A 14535-nucleotide genomic window follows, 5' to 3' on the forward strand; every position below is an offset into this window, starting at 1 on the left:
ATGATCGACCTCACTTGCCCTCCCCTAATCTAACTGTCACATCTTGTCATTGTTGAAATTGTTGGTACTTTAGGTATCATAGACTTTTACATTTATCTTGATCGTCTGCATTGAAATGTGACCTATCTTCATTACCCGGTTCTTAATATCCTCTTAAACATATGTATGCCTCACTCTCCTTACTTAGTCCTGCTGCATGGTCCAGCAAAGCCAGTGCTGGGTCCTAAAAACCTAAATACCTACCAGTTCTCTCTGAGCCTTGAAGACTTGCTCAGGTGGTTTTCTGTTCTTCTTACTCCATCAGGTATTCTTATTTTATGGGGTGACCCTTCCTGCTAGAATTAAGGGCAGAAAGGGAACAGGATTCTTTTGGAGTGATTCTTTTTTTTTTTTTTTTTTTAATTTTTTTTTTCAACGTTTATTTATTTTTGGGACAGAGAGAGACAGAGCATGAACGGGGGAGGGGCAGAGAGAGAGGGAGACACAGAATCGGAAACAGGCTCCAGGCTCTGAGCCATCAGCCCAGAGCCTGATGCGGGGCTCGAACTCACGGACCGCGAGATCGTGACCTGGCTGAAGTCGGACGCTTAACCGACTGCGCCACCCAGGCGCCCCAAGGAGTGATTCTTTTAAAAAATGGTGAGGATAGAAGATGAGCTTCATTTCTCACGCAGCTGTACACGGGGAAGAATGGACTAGGGAGCACTGAATGTGAGGCTGGCGGGGAGATAACAGGATAGCAGGCCAAGGGAGGAATGCAAGTCTTGAAGAGAGAAGAAGACAAAGGAACAGCATAGAGGACCTTTCTGAGGTTTGTGGAGTGGCCATGTCTGGTGAGTTTCAGAGTGAGGATTACAGAAGGAATGTACAGGGGGCTCCAATAAAGGAGTCGTCCTCTCTTGATGCTCTTCCAGAAATGCTTATATCAAAAAGGGATATGATTTATATCACCAGAAACGAGACCATTATTTCCTGAAGTGAAGCATGGGTGCCTGCATTCACACGGGTTATAACGATCTCCGATTAATAAGTGTGGTTAGACTCCCTTAAATCTGAAAGTGACTATCACACACATATTTCAACACACTTGACTCAAAAATCCCAAAAGGGTTTATTTTTCAGTCGATGGCCCAGCTCAAAAAAAAAAAAAATGTTTTTTTGATAACTGTCAAAAACAATAAAAAGCCCTCACCATTTACAATATCTATCTCACTATCCCCCGGGGAAGAAAGAAATAAACAGACTCTCCAAATAGAAGCTGGGAAAAAAAATCAACGTTAAGCTGCTGCTAGAAATAGGAGTTTTTCAGCAAAAGAGAATTCCTGGTTGTGTCCAGAACAGTCCATCACTTACATATTATACCGTTGGTATCACTAGGCAAAATGCTTCCTGACGGATTGATGTGTTATTATCTCTTAGAGCTGAATTATCTCTGAAATGCCAACCATTATAATAAGTGCTGCTTTTGTCTGAGAACAAAGCTGAGCTTTATTTTGTCTACATGGCCTATAAGGAAATGCATCAACTTGATTTCAAGTACTTATAGTTAATCACTCATTCTGTTAATGGGGTAGCACCTCTGATGCACCACCCCTACACCTACACACACACACACACACACACACACACACACACACACACACACACTTGAAGTTGATGGTCTTACTTATAACTTCATTGAGAAAAAAGAAGCATTCAGACAGGAATTTCCTCACCCACTTGCCAGCAAATGTACCAGCCTCCCTGAGTATCTGCTCCCTGGTTTCCTATGTTCTTATGAAGGAGACGCCCTTGCCCCGTTCCTATCAGGCCAGCCCCTCCACTTAGACTCTTCTGTTCTCAAGGGATCTGCTCTTGCAATTTTCTGCTTGTTCTCCTGCATCATAAACATCTCCCCTCCTGGAACATTCCATTCAGAATAAAAGTATACTGTAATGTATTTTTCACACCTCTATTTCACAGCAGTATTGTGAAATAGCTAAGGGGTAGAAACAAATGTCCATCAACAAATGAATGGATGCAAAAAATGTGGTCTATCCATGCAATGGAACATTACTTAGCCTTAAAAAGGAAGGAAATTCTGACACAGGCTACAACATGGATGAACCTTGAGGACATGATGCTGAGTAAAATAAGCCAGTCCCAACAGGAGAGATACTGTATGATTCTATTTACTCCAGGCATCGACAGCAGTTAAATACATAGAAACAGAAAGTTAGCATGGTGGTTACCAGAGATGTGGAGGGGGGAAGGGAGAAATGGGAAGTTAAATGGTTTAATGGGAATGCAGCTGTAGATTTAAAAGATGAAAAAGTAACTTATGGAGATCTGTTTAAAATAATATTAAGGGACGCTTAGATGGCTCAGTCAGTTAAGCGCCTGACTCTTGATTTCAGCTCAGGTCATGATCTCACTGTTATGGCTCTAAGTCCCATGTCAGGCTCCATGCCGACAGTGTGGAGCCTGCTTGGATTCTCTCTCTCTCTCTCTCTCTCTCTCTCTCTCTTTCCCTCCCTCCCTCCCTCCCCCCTCTGCCTTTTCCCCACTCACACACATGCTCTCTCAAAATTAATCAATAAACTTTAAAAAAATAAATGAGGGGCATTTGGGTGGCTCAGTCAGTTAAGGGTTCGACTTCGGCTCAGGTCATGATCTCATGCATGGTTTGTGGGTTCGAGCCCCGTGTCGGGCTCTGTGCTGACAGCTCGGAGCCTGGAGCCTCCTTCGGACTCTGTGTCTCCCTCTCTCTCTGCCCCTCCCCCACGTGTGCTCTCTCTCTCTCTCTCTCAAAAATAAATAAAACACTAAAATAAAATTAAAAAAAATGAAACAACATCAAGACTACTGAACCATAAACTTAAAAAAATGGTTAAGATGGCAAATTTTAGGGTTTTTTTTTAAACCATACTGAAGAACAAATGCTACAATAGCTCCCTTGAAAAGAAAAAAAAAAAATACATCCCTGACCTCTGCTCCCTTCCTCTCTACATGACTTCACAGCAAACTCCCCTGCAAGCCTTGTCTATGGTGGTGGTAACTGGCTCACCTCACCTTCCCTTCTCATCCCAAACCAGTGGTTTTCACCCTAACTCCCGTGGAGGCGATTCTTGTAAAGGTCGTCCACGGATCACTACAGGTGACTGGACATGAGCATTAGCCACGTCTCTGCTCACAGCACCCTAGTCCCAACCATCGATGCCTTTGGTCAGGTCTACCACAATGGTTTCATTATCAGAGTCCCTGTCTTCATTCTCTATTCCATGTTCCACATTCCATATAAGAGATGGGGATCCTTCTATCACTGGGAGGTCATCCTGTTACTCAAAACCCTCCAGTGGTTTCAAGGCACCTGTTCCTTCTACATGGACTGCTCCTCTCCTGATACTTCTGTGGCTGACCCTTTCCTTTCAGTCACATCTCAGTTAATGCATGAATTTCCTAGCAAGGTCTTTTAGGAGAATCCAATCCACAGTTCCAACTCAGGTGCCCTTTACCGCACATCTCCCTATTTTAAATCTCTAGGAAATATCATTTTCTGATAATTCCCTTCCTGTTAGTGGGCTTATAATTTATTGAATGTCTGTCTCCCCCCCCCCCCGCCTTGATTATAAGCTCCATGAGATTGGGAGGAGGGGATCTGTTCATCTCTATATCTCAAGGAAATAGTATGGTCCTCATACTCAACAAATACTGACTGAATTTGCTACATATTCCGACAGGGTTCAGGACCCGCTCCTCCAAAATAGGGCACTTTGACATCCTGAGCATTTCCAGCTGCAGGAATTTGAGAAATGGCCTGGACTGGAAAGACTGGCTGACCCTGAAGCAGGTCACCAAACTCTCCTGTGGGAGGAACCCTCTCTATTCCAGGAGGAAAGGAGCATCCGTATCTCCAAAGCCAGAGGGACACAGACAGGGATCTCAACGAATGGGCCTTGCCAAGTTCCCCCAGTTCACTGCACTCAGCCCATCATGTCCTCCATGACTTTCCACTCTTCATCAAACCTAGTATCACAACACTCATGTTTAACCATTTCTCCAGGTCTTCATTTTTTGACGACTCCCGTTGTCACATAAAACTTGTATTAAATAAACCCGTATGCGTTTCTCTTGTCAGTCTGTCCATTGTTATGGGGATCCCAGGCAAGACTAAGAAGAATGGAAGAAAAAGATGTTTTTCTCTAAATATTATGGCCACAGAAGAGCAGTAAGTGTGTGTGTGTGTGAGTATGTGTATGTATATGTCTCTATGTGTGTATTTGTGTGTATGTCTGTGACTGTGTCTCAGACAGATGGAAAGTCAAAGGTCCCACGGTCTAACATGATCCTTTATTACTGGCAGAATCTAGTTCCTATGACAGGCTGAACATGCCAAGTAGTCACTTTTCCCAGACTTCCTTAAAGTTAGGGTACTTGACCCAATTCCAGCTAATGTGACTTCAGGGGAAAAGCCTGAGGGCCAAGCCACTATGTGAGAAAATGAAAGAACATGAACGTATCTAGGGTCCAGGTCATTCTTTGATGGCAGTGTTGAGTCGTTGAACTTGGTCTGTCTTCTTATTTTATAAGGACTTCTTATTATATCAAATTACAAGTGCCTTTATTGTGTCTTAACTCTCTGCTTGGGAAATCAATTACAGGCCACTCAGAACATCTTAAGGAGCACAGAACTGCATGCCCAGTGGTTAGCACAGCACCTCCCACATGGAGAAAGCTCAAAATTAGGGCCAGGATTAGGATGAGGGACAGAATGGAAGGGGCACCACAAACTCAGCAGTCAAGATAAATGATATATATTTTTTAATGTTTATTTATTTTTGAGAGAGACAGAGACAAAATACGAGTGGGATAGGGGCAGGGAGAGAGGGACACACGGAGTCTAAAGCAGGCTCCAGGCTCTGAGCTGTCAGAACAGAGCCCAATGTGGGGCTTGAACTCACGAGCCGTGAGATCATGACCTGAGCCAAAGTCGGATGCTCAACTAACTGAGTCACCCAGGCACCCCTAGATAAATGATATTTTAATGCAATATTTTTAAAATTTTTTTTACATTTATTTATTTTTGAGAGACAGACAGAGACAGCGTGAACAGGGGACAGGCAGAGAAAGAGGGAGACACAGAATCAGAAGCAGGCTCCAGGCTCCAAGCTGTCAGCAAAGAGCCCGATGCGGGGCTCGAACCCACGAACCGTGAGATCATAACCTGAGCCAAAGTCAGACACTTAACCGACTGAGCCACCCAGGCGCCCCTAATGCAATATTTTATGAATTGAAATAAATGTAAAAAGTGCACAAGGAACAAAATGTCAACATTTTGACTAAAGACAGACTCTCTCCCTGTCCTAGCCCAGCTTTGCCCTGCTCACCTCATTCTGAGCCCTGCTCTAAAGAACATTTGTTAAGTAAATGCCCAAGCTTTTTTATCTGTGATCTCCAAGTTCTCTGCAAGAACTTCACTGTCCTTCTCAATGGGGCTCAGAGAGGTTAAGTAACCTATTGGGGGGTTCACACAGCTGGGAGTACTCTGAATGACTCCAAAATCAGAGCTCTTAACCAATGCCTTAAAGTCTTTCTGATGAGTGGTCTTGGCACCTCTCAGATCAAGACTGTATTAATTGCTGGAGAGAAAGGGCAGAGGATTCTAATATCCAGGCTTTGCTCTGATGTCTTCTCTTAAAGTACACTTCCCAAGCACCCACTAATCTGAGCACTGGGAGACTGGGGCTCTCTTCTAATGAGCTTATTATGTGATGCTGACACAGAGCCAAGAGTCATGAATGGCCTCCAGCAGCCAGAAGACCCACAGGTTTTGCTAAGAGGACACCTGAATTAACACATTTTGAGGAAATGAAGGTATCATCCAGTTTACAAGGTAATAGGCAGTGAGGAGGGAGAGCGGGCCAGCTGCTTTGAGAAAAGGAGCCTGGAAGTGTGCTCGATGCCAAGCCAGCTCCTATGGGTTCTGGGAGTCCTCTGGGATGTGTGGTGTTCTGTAAAAGCAAACTGATACTGGCAGGATGGGAGGAATCTATCACTCATACCCTCACATCCTTCCGACGGTTTCCCTCAAACTCCCTCTTCTAAATCTTGACGACTCCCCTAAGAAAATGCTACTGGAGAACTTTTGCCAAAGACAGGGAAGAGCCTTGAATTCTCAGTTAGGACAGGGGTGGTCAGAGGTCCTCTGGGTTTCAAGCTGCATCAGATGGGAGCATAAAAAAAAGTACAATGTCTGATTAAGGGGGAAAAATAAGTAAAGAAAAAGAAATGTGTTCATCGTTTCCATTGCTGCTAATTTCACCAGGCTGCTTTTCAAAGATCCTTCTGGGAGTGACAGCTTGCCTGGGGGTCTTTGCTGAGTTAAAGGCATCGTGGAGAAAAGGCTGTCAGTCACTCTGGACTGAAAGGGAAGCCAAAGCAGACCCAAGGAAGATGAGGTCCCAGGCCCGGCAGCCAAGGCACATGGCCCCTGTGTGGGAGGTGCAGAGGGGTAAGCACAGAGCAAGGGACACGTTCCAGTGGCTCCCTCATGCGTCCCAGGGTCGTGCCCAACCACCTCCTAGCCCCGGGAACCCACAATGCTTCCTTAGGAGAACAGACGGTGTGCTTTGTGCAGCCATCAGCAGAAGTGCCAACCTCTCCCCCAGAGCATTTTCATCCTTCTGGCACCCGGGGCAGCTGAACAGTTGGTGGGAGGCATCGGAGCAGTGATAAGGGGCATCTTTTTTCAGACTGACAGCCCAATTCCTCAGAAAGTGTATCTGCTTGCTTCTAATCTCTCTCTCCTTAAATTCATAGTTTTATAGGTTGGTCACCTGCTGCTGCCCACATGTTCCCGGGGGATCCACAGCTCCACAAGCAGGAGGGCACAGACTATTAAAGAGGGACTATTTGGGCCAAGATCTACTGTGTCCAACATCTTGGACCCGGCATTCAAGGACAGTGACAGAAGTAATGAACAAATACTTTTCTGTTCATCAGCAGTCTGCTCTTGGCATGGAAAGGCATGGCCAACAGGGAGGCAGATGAAATGTAAAGCCGTGTGGAGGAACACATATGTGGGTTAGGTCACTCAACTGTTCAGTGTTTCTGTGTTCCTTCTACTATTCTCAAACCTATCCACTGCCACCATGCTGGCTCAAACTTCATTTCTTCTTAAGTCCTGGCCTTCCCATGGACTCCTCACTCCTCCTCACCTGTTTCCTTTTCATGGGAAATTATAACCATTCTCCTGCTGATAGATGACAGGCAGGTAGGTAGGTAAGTAGACAGATAGGCAGACAGACAGACAGATGATAAGAGGATACACAGATATATAACAGATGGTAGACTGGATGGATGGATGGATGGATGGATAAGTAGATGATGGGTGGATGTCTATAGGTAGATAAACATATAATAAATTTGATGGATGGATAGATAAATAAATGATAGATTTAATAGACAGACTGATAGATGATAGGTTTGAGAGATAGATAGATAGATGATGGGTGAATGTACAGATACATACATACCTACTCACCTACATACATAACTAGGATGGATGGATGGATGGATGGATGGATGGAAGGAAAGATCAAAAGATATGTGACAGATCTGATGGATGGATGGATAAACAGATAAATGATGAGCGGATATATAGATATATGGTGGATTTCATGAACAGATGGACAGAGAGGCAGACTGACTGACTGACAGTGTCTTCTCCCTGCACTTAGGATTCAGACCAGAATGTCTGACTTTGATCCACCTGCATGATCTGGTCCCTGACAGCATCATTGTCCTCTCCCCATCGCCTCTTGCTCTGTGCTCCCATGTTTCCCAGTCCACTGGCCTTACTTTTCACTAACTTACCTTTCATCCTTCCTAATGCAAAGCCATTGTCTAAGCTGACCCCTCGCTCTGAATCTCCCCTCTCCACTCCCTCCCCTCAGCCTAAAGAGCTCTTTTGAGTCCCAGCTCCTTGGATGGCAAGGGATACCCTTTCCCCCTCAGGTCAGGCAGGGACACTTGTTAATCCCTGCTCACAGGGCCACACACCTTCCCTTCCAGTGCCACGGAAACTCTCTGTTTAACGTGTAAATTTTCTGACAAGACTATGTGACCTCTGAGAGCCACAAGTGGGCCTGAGGCCACTGACCCTTATGTTCTCAGACCCTCAAGCAGCACCTGGTAACTTGTGATGTCCATTCAATACATGCCAGGCCTGGGCCCTGACGCCCTGTAAGGGTCTGGGGACAGAGAAGATGAGGTGGCCACCTCACATACGTAGAACATGCTCTAATAATAATGTGGGTGTGTGCTTACATCAGAGCCATAAGTTCCTAGTATGAACATCCAGCTGGCTGTTGAAAATCCTGTGACAGAGTAAACATTGCTCCTCAGAAAGCCCAAGTCCTTATCCCTAGAGGAAATGCATATCTCAGATTTCCTATGACACCCCCTATTTTAAGCACGTATGCCCCACTTGGAGGCCCTATCCCTACCGATTAAGAACCTGGCAATGGAGCCCCACAGCTTGAGGCTAATCTCACCACTGCTGCTATCTCTGCTATCTCTCCTCTTCATGTCTTTGTGCAAATCTCCCTACTACCTCAGTTTCTTCATCTGTACAGTGGGGTCAGCAACAGCATTTACTTCAGTGCAGACTGTATGAGTGGCTAATCAATACAGGAACACAGAGAAAACCTGTTATGCTGGAGAACCACTAGAGACCAAAACATTGTCATTCTCATCCCCATTTGGTTAGATGTTACTGTCACTCTACTCATATTTCCAAAAAAATCAATGAAAACTGGATTCATCTATTACTGGTCATTCCAGCCCCGAGCTCCCCGACTTTTTATACCTGAATAATTGAAAAGCAGTGATTTCCTTATATGTTTTTAATTTAAAAATTGTTTTAATGTTTATTTATTTATTTTTTTTTTTGAGAGAGAGAGAGAGAGAGAGAGAGACAGAGCACGAGTTGTGGAGGGACAGAGAGAGGCAGAGACCAAGAATTGGAAGCAGGCCCCAGGCTCTGAGCTGTCAGCACATAGCCTGACACGGGCCTCAAACCCATGAGCTGTGAGATCATAACCTGAGCTGAAGTCGGATGCCCAAATGACTGAGCCACCCAGGCACCCCAGTGATTTCCTTTAAATTAGCAATTTACCCTCCTCAAAAGGCACCACACGGGCAACTCTATAATACAACCACCCTTGGCCAAAATCCATGATGCAGAAACTGGACAAAACCTACTTCACACCCCAGGGAGGAGCCTTGTAACACTTACAACTCCCACATGCCAGGGAAGGCGGAAAGTCTAGCGATGATGAAGTGACTCCTAATCGTTTCAACTATCATTTATTAAACACCTAATATATGCCACATACTGTGCTAAGGGCTTTGCATTTGCTGTCTACGCTACTCCTGAGAGTTAGGTATTAGCCTGGGTCACCCTTACAGAGGAGGAGACGAGCTTAGAGACGTTAGACTCTGAGTTACCCAGGATCAGACAGTGAGGAGCTGGTGAGCAGGGATTTCCACCAGGCTCTTTCAGACAAATGCCCTCTTAGCTTTAAGCTTTCCAAACAGTCCTGCTGAGAAGTCCTTAAATGCTTCTCAACAGGAATTCTGTCAACCAAAACGTTAAGTTTTAACTTTCCATTGATTCATTTGCTCCTTTGCAAGGGGATCATCTAAGATATATCCAATTACAGACCCGTGGTTCAGATAATTTGTGTCACCACCACTAGCTTGACAAAAGTCCAGCTCAAAGCAAATCACTGTGATTTCTTGTGACATTTTCAAAATTCTGAAAATGGTTCTGGGACATCCTTTGTAAACTTGAGGACCACAGTTGAAAAAAAAAAAGTCACTGTGAAAAGACCCTGAGATGTACTAGCTCTATGCTGGCATAACTGTTGCATTTGATGGTTGGTACCTCTTGACACAAAATTATCCAGTAAATGACTTTAAAAAAATGGAGGTGGGTATACAAGGCTGGGGACCAATCCCAGGCCAGAACCCAAGCTCGTGCAACCAAGGCTGGGTCTCAGCTTCCTCAACGAAGAAAGAGAGAGAGCTCTGTCTGTATCAATTATTCTGGGCATTTCACACAATGATTGTGTTCCCATTCCAAGTTTTAAAGAGCTGAAGTCCTGGCTGGGAGTCAACACTGCTGTCTTCCCTAGCCATGCAAGTTGCAGAGGAGTCTGGACAAAATCCCCCCCAGCCCCACACCTTATCTTAAAGTGTTGATCTGAATTATCTTTATAATACTTTTGAGCTCTGAATGTCTTGAAATCAGAGACCACACACAGAGGGTGTACTAACCAGGGCTCTTTCTAGGGGTTAAGGCATGGGAACTGGATTAACTAATTATATTAAAGGAAAAGTAATGCAGGTGGTAGTGAGTTGAATTGTGCCTCACTCTCCCACACTTCAAAAAAAAAAAAAAAAGGTAAGGCCCAGTCCTAACTCCTGGTATTGTGAAGGAGGCTTTCTTAGAGATAGAGTCTTTGCAGATGTAATTAAATCAAGGATCTCCAGATGAGATGATCCCATATTTAGGAGAGGCCCTATACTGAGTTAGGGCACCCTTATATAAGAGAAAGGAGGGTGGGTCTGACACACACAGGAAAGCAGACCTTGTAGAAACAGAAGCAGAGGCTGAGGTTACCCTGCCACCAGCCCAGGAACATTTGGAGTGGCTAGAAAATGGGAGAGTCTAGGAAGCATCCTCCTGTAGGACCTTCAAAGGAGCATGGCCCTGCAGACACCTTGACTTCAGATTTCTGAGCTTGCAGAAGCATGAAATGATACAGTTGTGGGTTTTAAGTCACCAAGTTTGAGGTAGTTTGTTAGAGCAGCCCAAGGAAAACTAATGTAGAGAGGAAACTTGCATATCGTCTGGGGCACCCCCGGCCATTGCTCTCAGGTGTCACACACTATCTGCCTTGCTCAGCTCTCCCGTGCTCTCTATGCCTTGGTCTCTGGCAGGTTCCCCCCAGGAGGTCACAAGACAGTCATAAGCCACAGCTCAGGGTCTACACCCTACCATCTTCACAGCCCAGACATGTTGTCTTTTTGGCCTAGCTTGGGTACTGCACCCATGTCTGAACCAATCTCTGCATCTGGGAGGAGGCTGTGCTGAGGAGATGAAAGTCTGGCTTCCGCACCTTCCCCTGGTACCAAGAGGTAAAAGGGGGCAGTCAGGGAGACAAGATGCTGGTCTTCTCTCCAAGGCAAACAAAGGGAGTGTAATACGTGACTTATAACATGAAGTATATATTTGGTCTTTGTCTCTCCTTAGACACAGAGCTCCAAAATCCCTTGGAATTTCCTAAGAGATGAAAAAGAAAAAAGTGCCTCGCATGTTAATGAGGTGACCTCTGAACCCCACCTGAGGATGGGGCTGGTTGTCAGGAGAACCAACCTTGTGTTTAGAAGGATGACCTTTTAGTCCCATCCACTTGACCTCTGGGAGGGGAGAAAGGCTGGCAGTTGAGTTCAATTACTAATGGCAATGACTTAACCAATCATGCCTATCTAATGAAGCCTCCATAAAAGCCACCAAAGATGGGGTTGAGAGAGTTTCGGGGTTGATGAACACTTGGGAAAGGGTGGGTGGGTGGCATGTAGGGGACAGCATGGCAGCTCTGTGCCCTTCCCATGTACCTTACCCTACATATCTCTTCTATCTGGCTGTTCCTCAGTTACATCCTTTTATACTAAACCTGTGACCTCGTAAGTGAAATATTTCTCTAAGTTCTGTGAGATGCTATAACAAATTAACCCCAAGAAGGGGTCTCTGGGAGGCTCCCATCTATAACTGGTCAGTCAAGTGCAGAGGTGGCATTCCGGACTTGCAACTGGCCTCTGAAGTTGGGGGATTGTGAGCAGTCATATGTGGGACCAAGACCTTAACCTGTGGAATCTGATGCTATATCCAGGCAGACAGTGTCAGAATTGAGTTGAATCAGAAGACACCCAACTGGTGCTGGAGAGCTGCTTGGTGTGAAGCAAAAAACCCACGTATTGCAATTTCCTGGAATCATTTTAGGGGGCAGAGAGGAGACGAGTCAGGAAGGGAGAAAGAAGGGGGTCTCTCCTGCAGACAAGTGTGGTAAGTCTGGGTGGGGCTGAGAAAGGCCCAGAGGAAGGGATGTAGGAAGGAGACAGCACCTGAGGAGTCTCTGAAGCCCTGGGGCCACAGGCATGTGGAATTAGCGAGACAGAAAGAAGTCATCCCTAGAGATCAGGCCTAGAAATGGAATTTCATTCCAACTTCTGCAGCCGTCCCTGCTGTGATTAAGTTTAAGATACAGTGCTTAGAAACTCGAAATGGGCCTTTCTGAAAATCCATTCAAATTTGACAGTTATCAGATGTATTGAAAACAATAGTTTTTGAGAGATTAAAAACAGAGAAAGTTGAATATGCCCGGGCTCTTTCCCCTCCTCATAAACACGGCTTCACAGAATCTGCCCGTCCCTAGAGCTTAGCACACCGAGGTGCTTTTAAAATACAATCTGAAACCAAGTGAGTATTTCACAGATGAAAAGGCGTGTGCTTCCCAATCCACGGTATCCTGAAAGGGTGGATTTTAATTTCCGAAAAGACAAAGCCGAGAGAGAGAGAGAGAGAACGCCTATCTTCGTGCACTTAAGAACTATGATATTACTTAGATGGTGAAGTTTTATTCTGAAAAATGACTGTCAATTATGATTAATATTCTCCTTATAATTAATTCAAAATCTTATTAAAATCAAACTTTTATAACTTTACGTATAACCGTGCTGCCTATGTCAGGATGGAGAATATGCCTTGCCATTAATTTTACCTGTATCATTTCTCAGTTCTCAAAAAAAGGCAATAAAAGATACCTCCTTGAAAATCAGCAATGCCGGGCCACCCTCATCTCCATAATGACACAATTTTCAATTCACGCCTCATTTTCATTAATGTTTCTGGCCATAAATTTTTAAGCATATGATAAAAAATTTCTGAAGCGGCATAAAACTAACATGAAGAGAGAGTTCATTAGCATGTGACCCTAATTAGAAATTCCATATTAACTCCCCATTTCTACTTGTGCATAGCCAGTGTCATCACATCTCTATTCTAGACGTGACTTCACGTTGTTGGGAGGAAATACTCCTTGTGGTTGTTTAATTCTTCGGCTTTATTTTTAAAACGATCCATGTTTTTCCTCTGTTATTGAATAAGTCAACAGACAATTGTATCACACGACGCCTTTTGTGTCACAAATTATCCGGAAGAATTGTGAGAAGGTCCTTGCCCAATGCTTTATTAATGATACCAGATCATAAAAGGGGGGGAAATATGCTGAGTCTGTCTCTTTTCTAATGTTGGGTGATAAAAATGCTACTTCAGGATTCAGAAGGTTAAGTTCTAATGTGTATTTTGAATAGAGTGTGTTGGAATAATTGCCTCATAAAGCAAAGCATTGCCCGCCTGCTAATGGCTGCATAGTGCAGGGCTCAGCAAAGACGGGCAAGCTTACTGGAAAAAATGCTGTGCCTCAACTTTTGTAGCCCTCCCATATTAAGTTAACTTTCCCCTCCCCTTGCTTTTCAAAAAAGGTATAAAATCCCATGACCCGTTCTGCAGCATAGATGAGCTACTGCCTTGACCACTGGTGGGAGCTAGTTTTCAAAGATGTCGCCACCCCCCCCCCCAACGATGAACCGTGCACCCTTCTATCTTCAACCCTGATTTATGTCTTCCCATACTGTGCTTGGGCTGGTCCTACATAATCAGCAGCATGTGCTGGAAGTGATGCCACGTGACTTCTGAGGCTAGGTCCTAAGAAGTCTTGCAGCTTTTCTGGAGTCTCTTGAACGTGTACTCTGGAGAAAGTCAAGGGCCATTGAAGGGGTCTGGCCAGTGTGAGAGTACCATGCTGTGAGGAAGCCCAAGCTGTCTACACAGTGAGAGGTGCCTGGTCATCTATGAGTTCTTCCAGCTAACCCAGCACAGATGCCACACAAGTGAGAAAAGAAGTCATCTTGGATGCCCAGCCCCTTCCAACCCTCTGATGATTCCATCTCAGCTGTTCTCCGACTGCAACCACAGGAGAGACCCCCAAGCAAGAACTGCCCGGTTGAACCCATTCAACCCATGGGACTAAGACAGATGGCACAGAATTGGCTTTCAATAGCAATATTTTGGTAGGATAAAACAGATAACTAGAATAGCATCATTCCATCAATTTCAGGCAAGGAAGGGAAACAATGGATTTAAACCACTCATTTCTCTGTCTCCCACATGTGAGCAGAGGCAAAAGTCAAACTGCCCCCATTAGTCCTTGGTCATAAATTCTTCTTCCCCCCACCATCTTTACTCCTCAATTAGAGTCTTCGACTCTATTTATTTAAGAAGAGCACTTAGAAATCCAGCATGCGGTCTCTTGACAGATGCCGGTGAAACCAGAAGAAAGTCAAGCCTACTCATTTTTCCTTTGAGGCCACGCTTGACCCAGAAAAAACATCAATGCCAAAGGTTTGGCGGGAGGTGGATAATGAAGG

At 44.8% G+C, this 14535-nt stretch overlaps 1 protein-coding gene and 1 long non-coding RNA gene across 26 annotated transcripts in view; one reads left to right on the top strand and one right to left on the bottom strand.

Annotated features, from left to right (window-relative positions):
- RBFOX1 (RNA binding fox-1 homolog 1) overlaps positions 1–14535 on the bottom strand; it is a 2066775-nt gene that overhangs the window by 666358 nt on the left and 1385882 nt on the right. The gene's annotated exons all lie outside the window — the stretch shown is intronic.
- Positions 3246–4106, top strand: LOC123589538. Its single transcript, XR_006708380.1, has 2 exons — positions 3246–3483; positions 3720–4106. It is a non-coding gene; the product is annotated as an uncharacterized LOC123589538 (long non-coding RNA).

This window comes from Leopardus geoffroyi, chromosome E3 (genome assembly GCF_018350155.1).
Source record: "Leopardus geoffroyi isolate Oge1 chromosome E3, O.geoffroyi_Oge1_pat1.0, whole genome shotgun sequence".
Lineage (NCBI taxonomy): Eukaryota > Metazoa > Chordata > Mammalia > Carnivora > Felidae > Leopardus > Leopardus geoffroyi.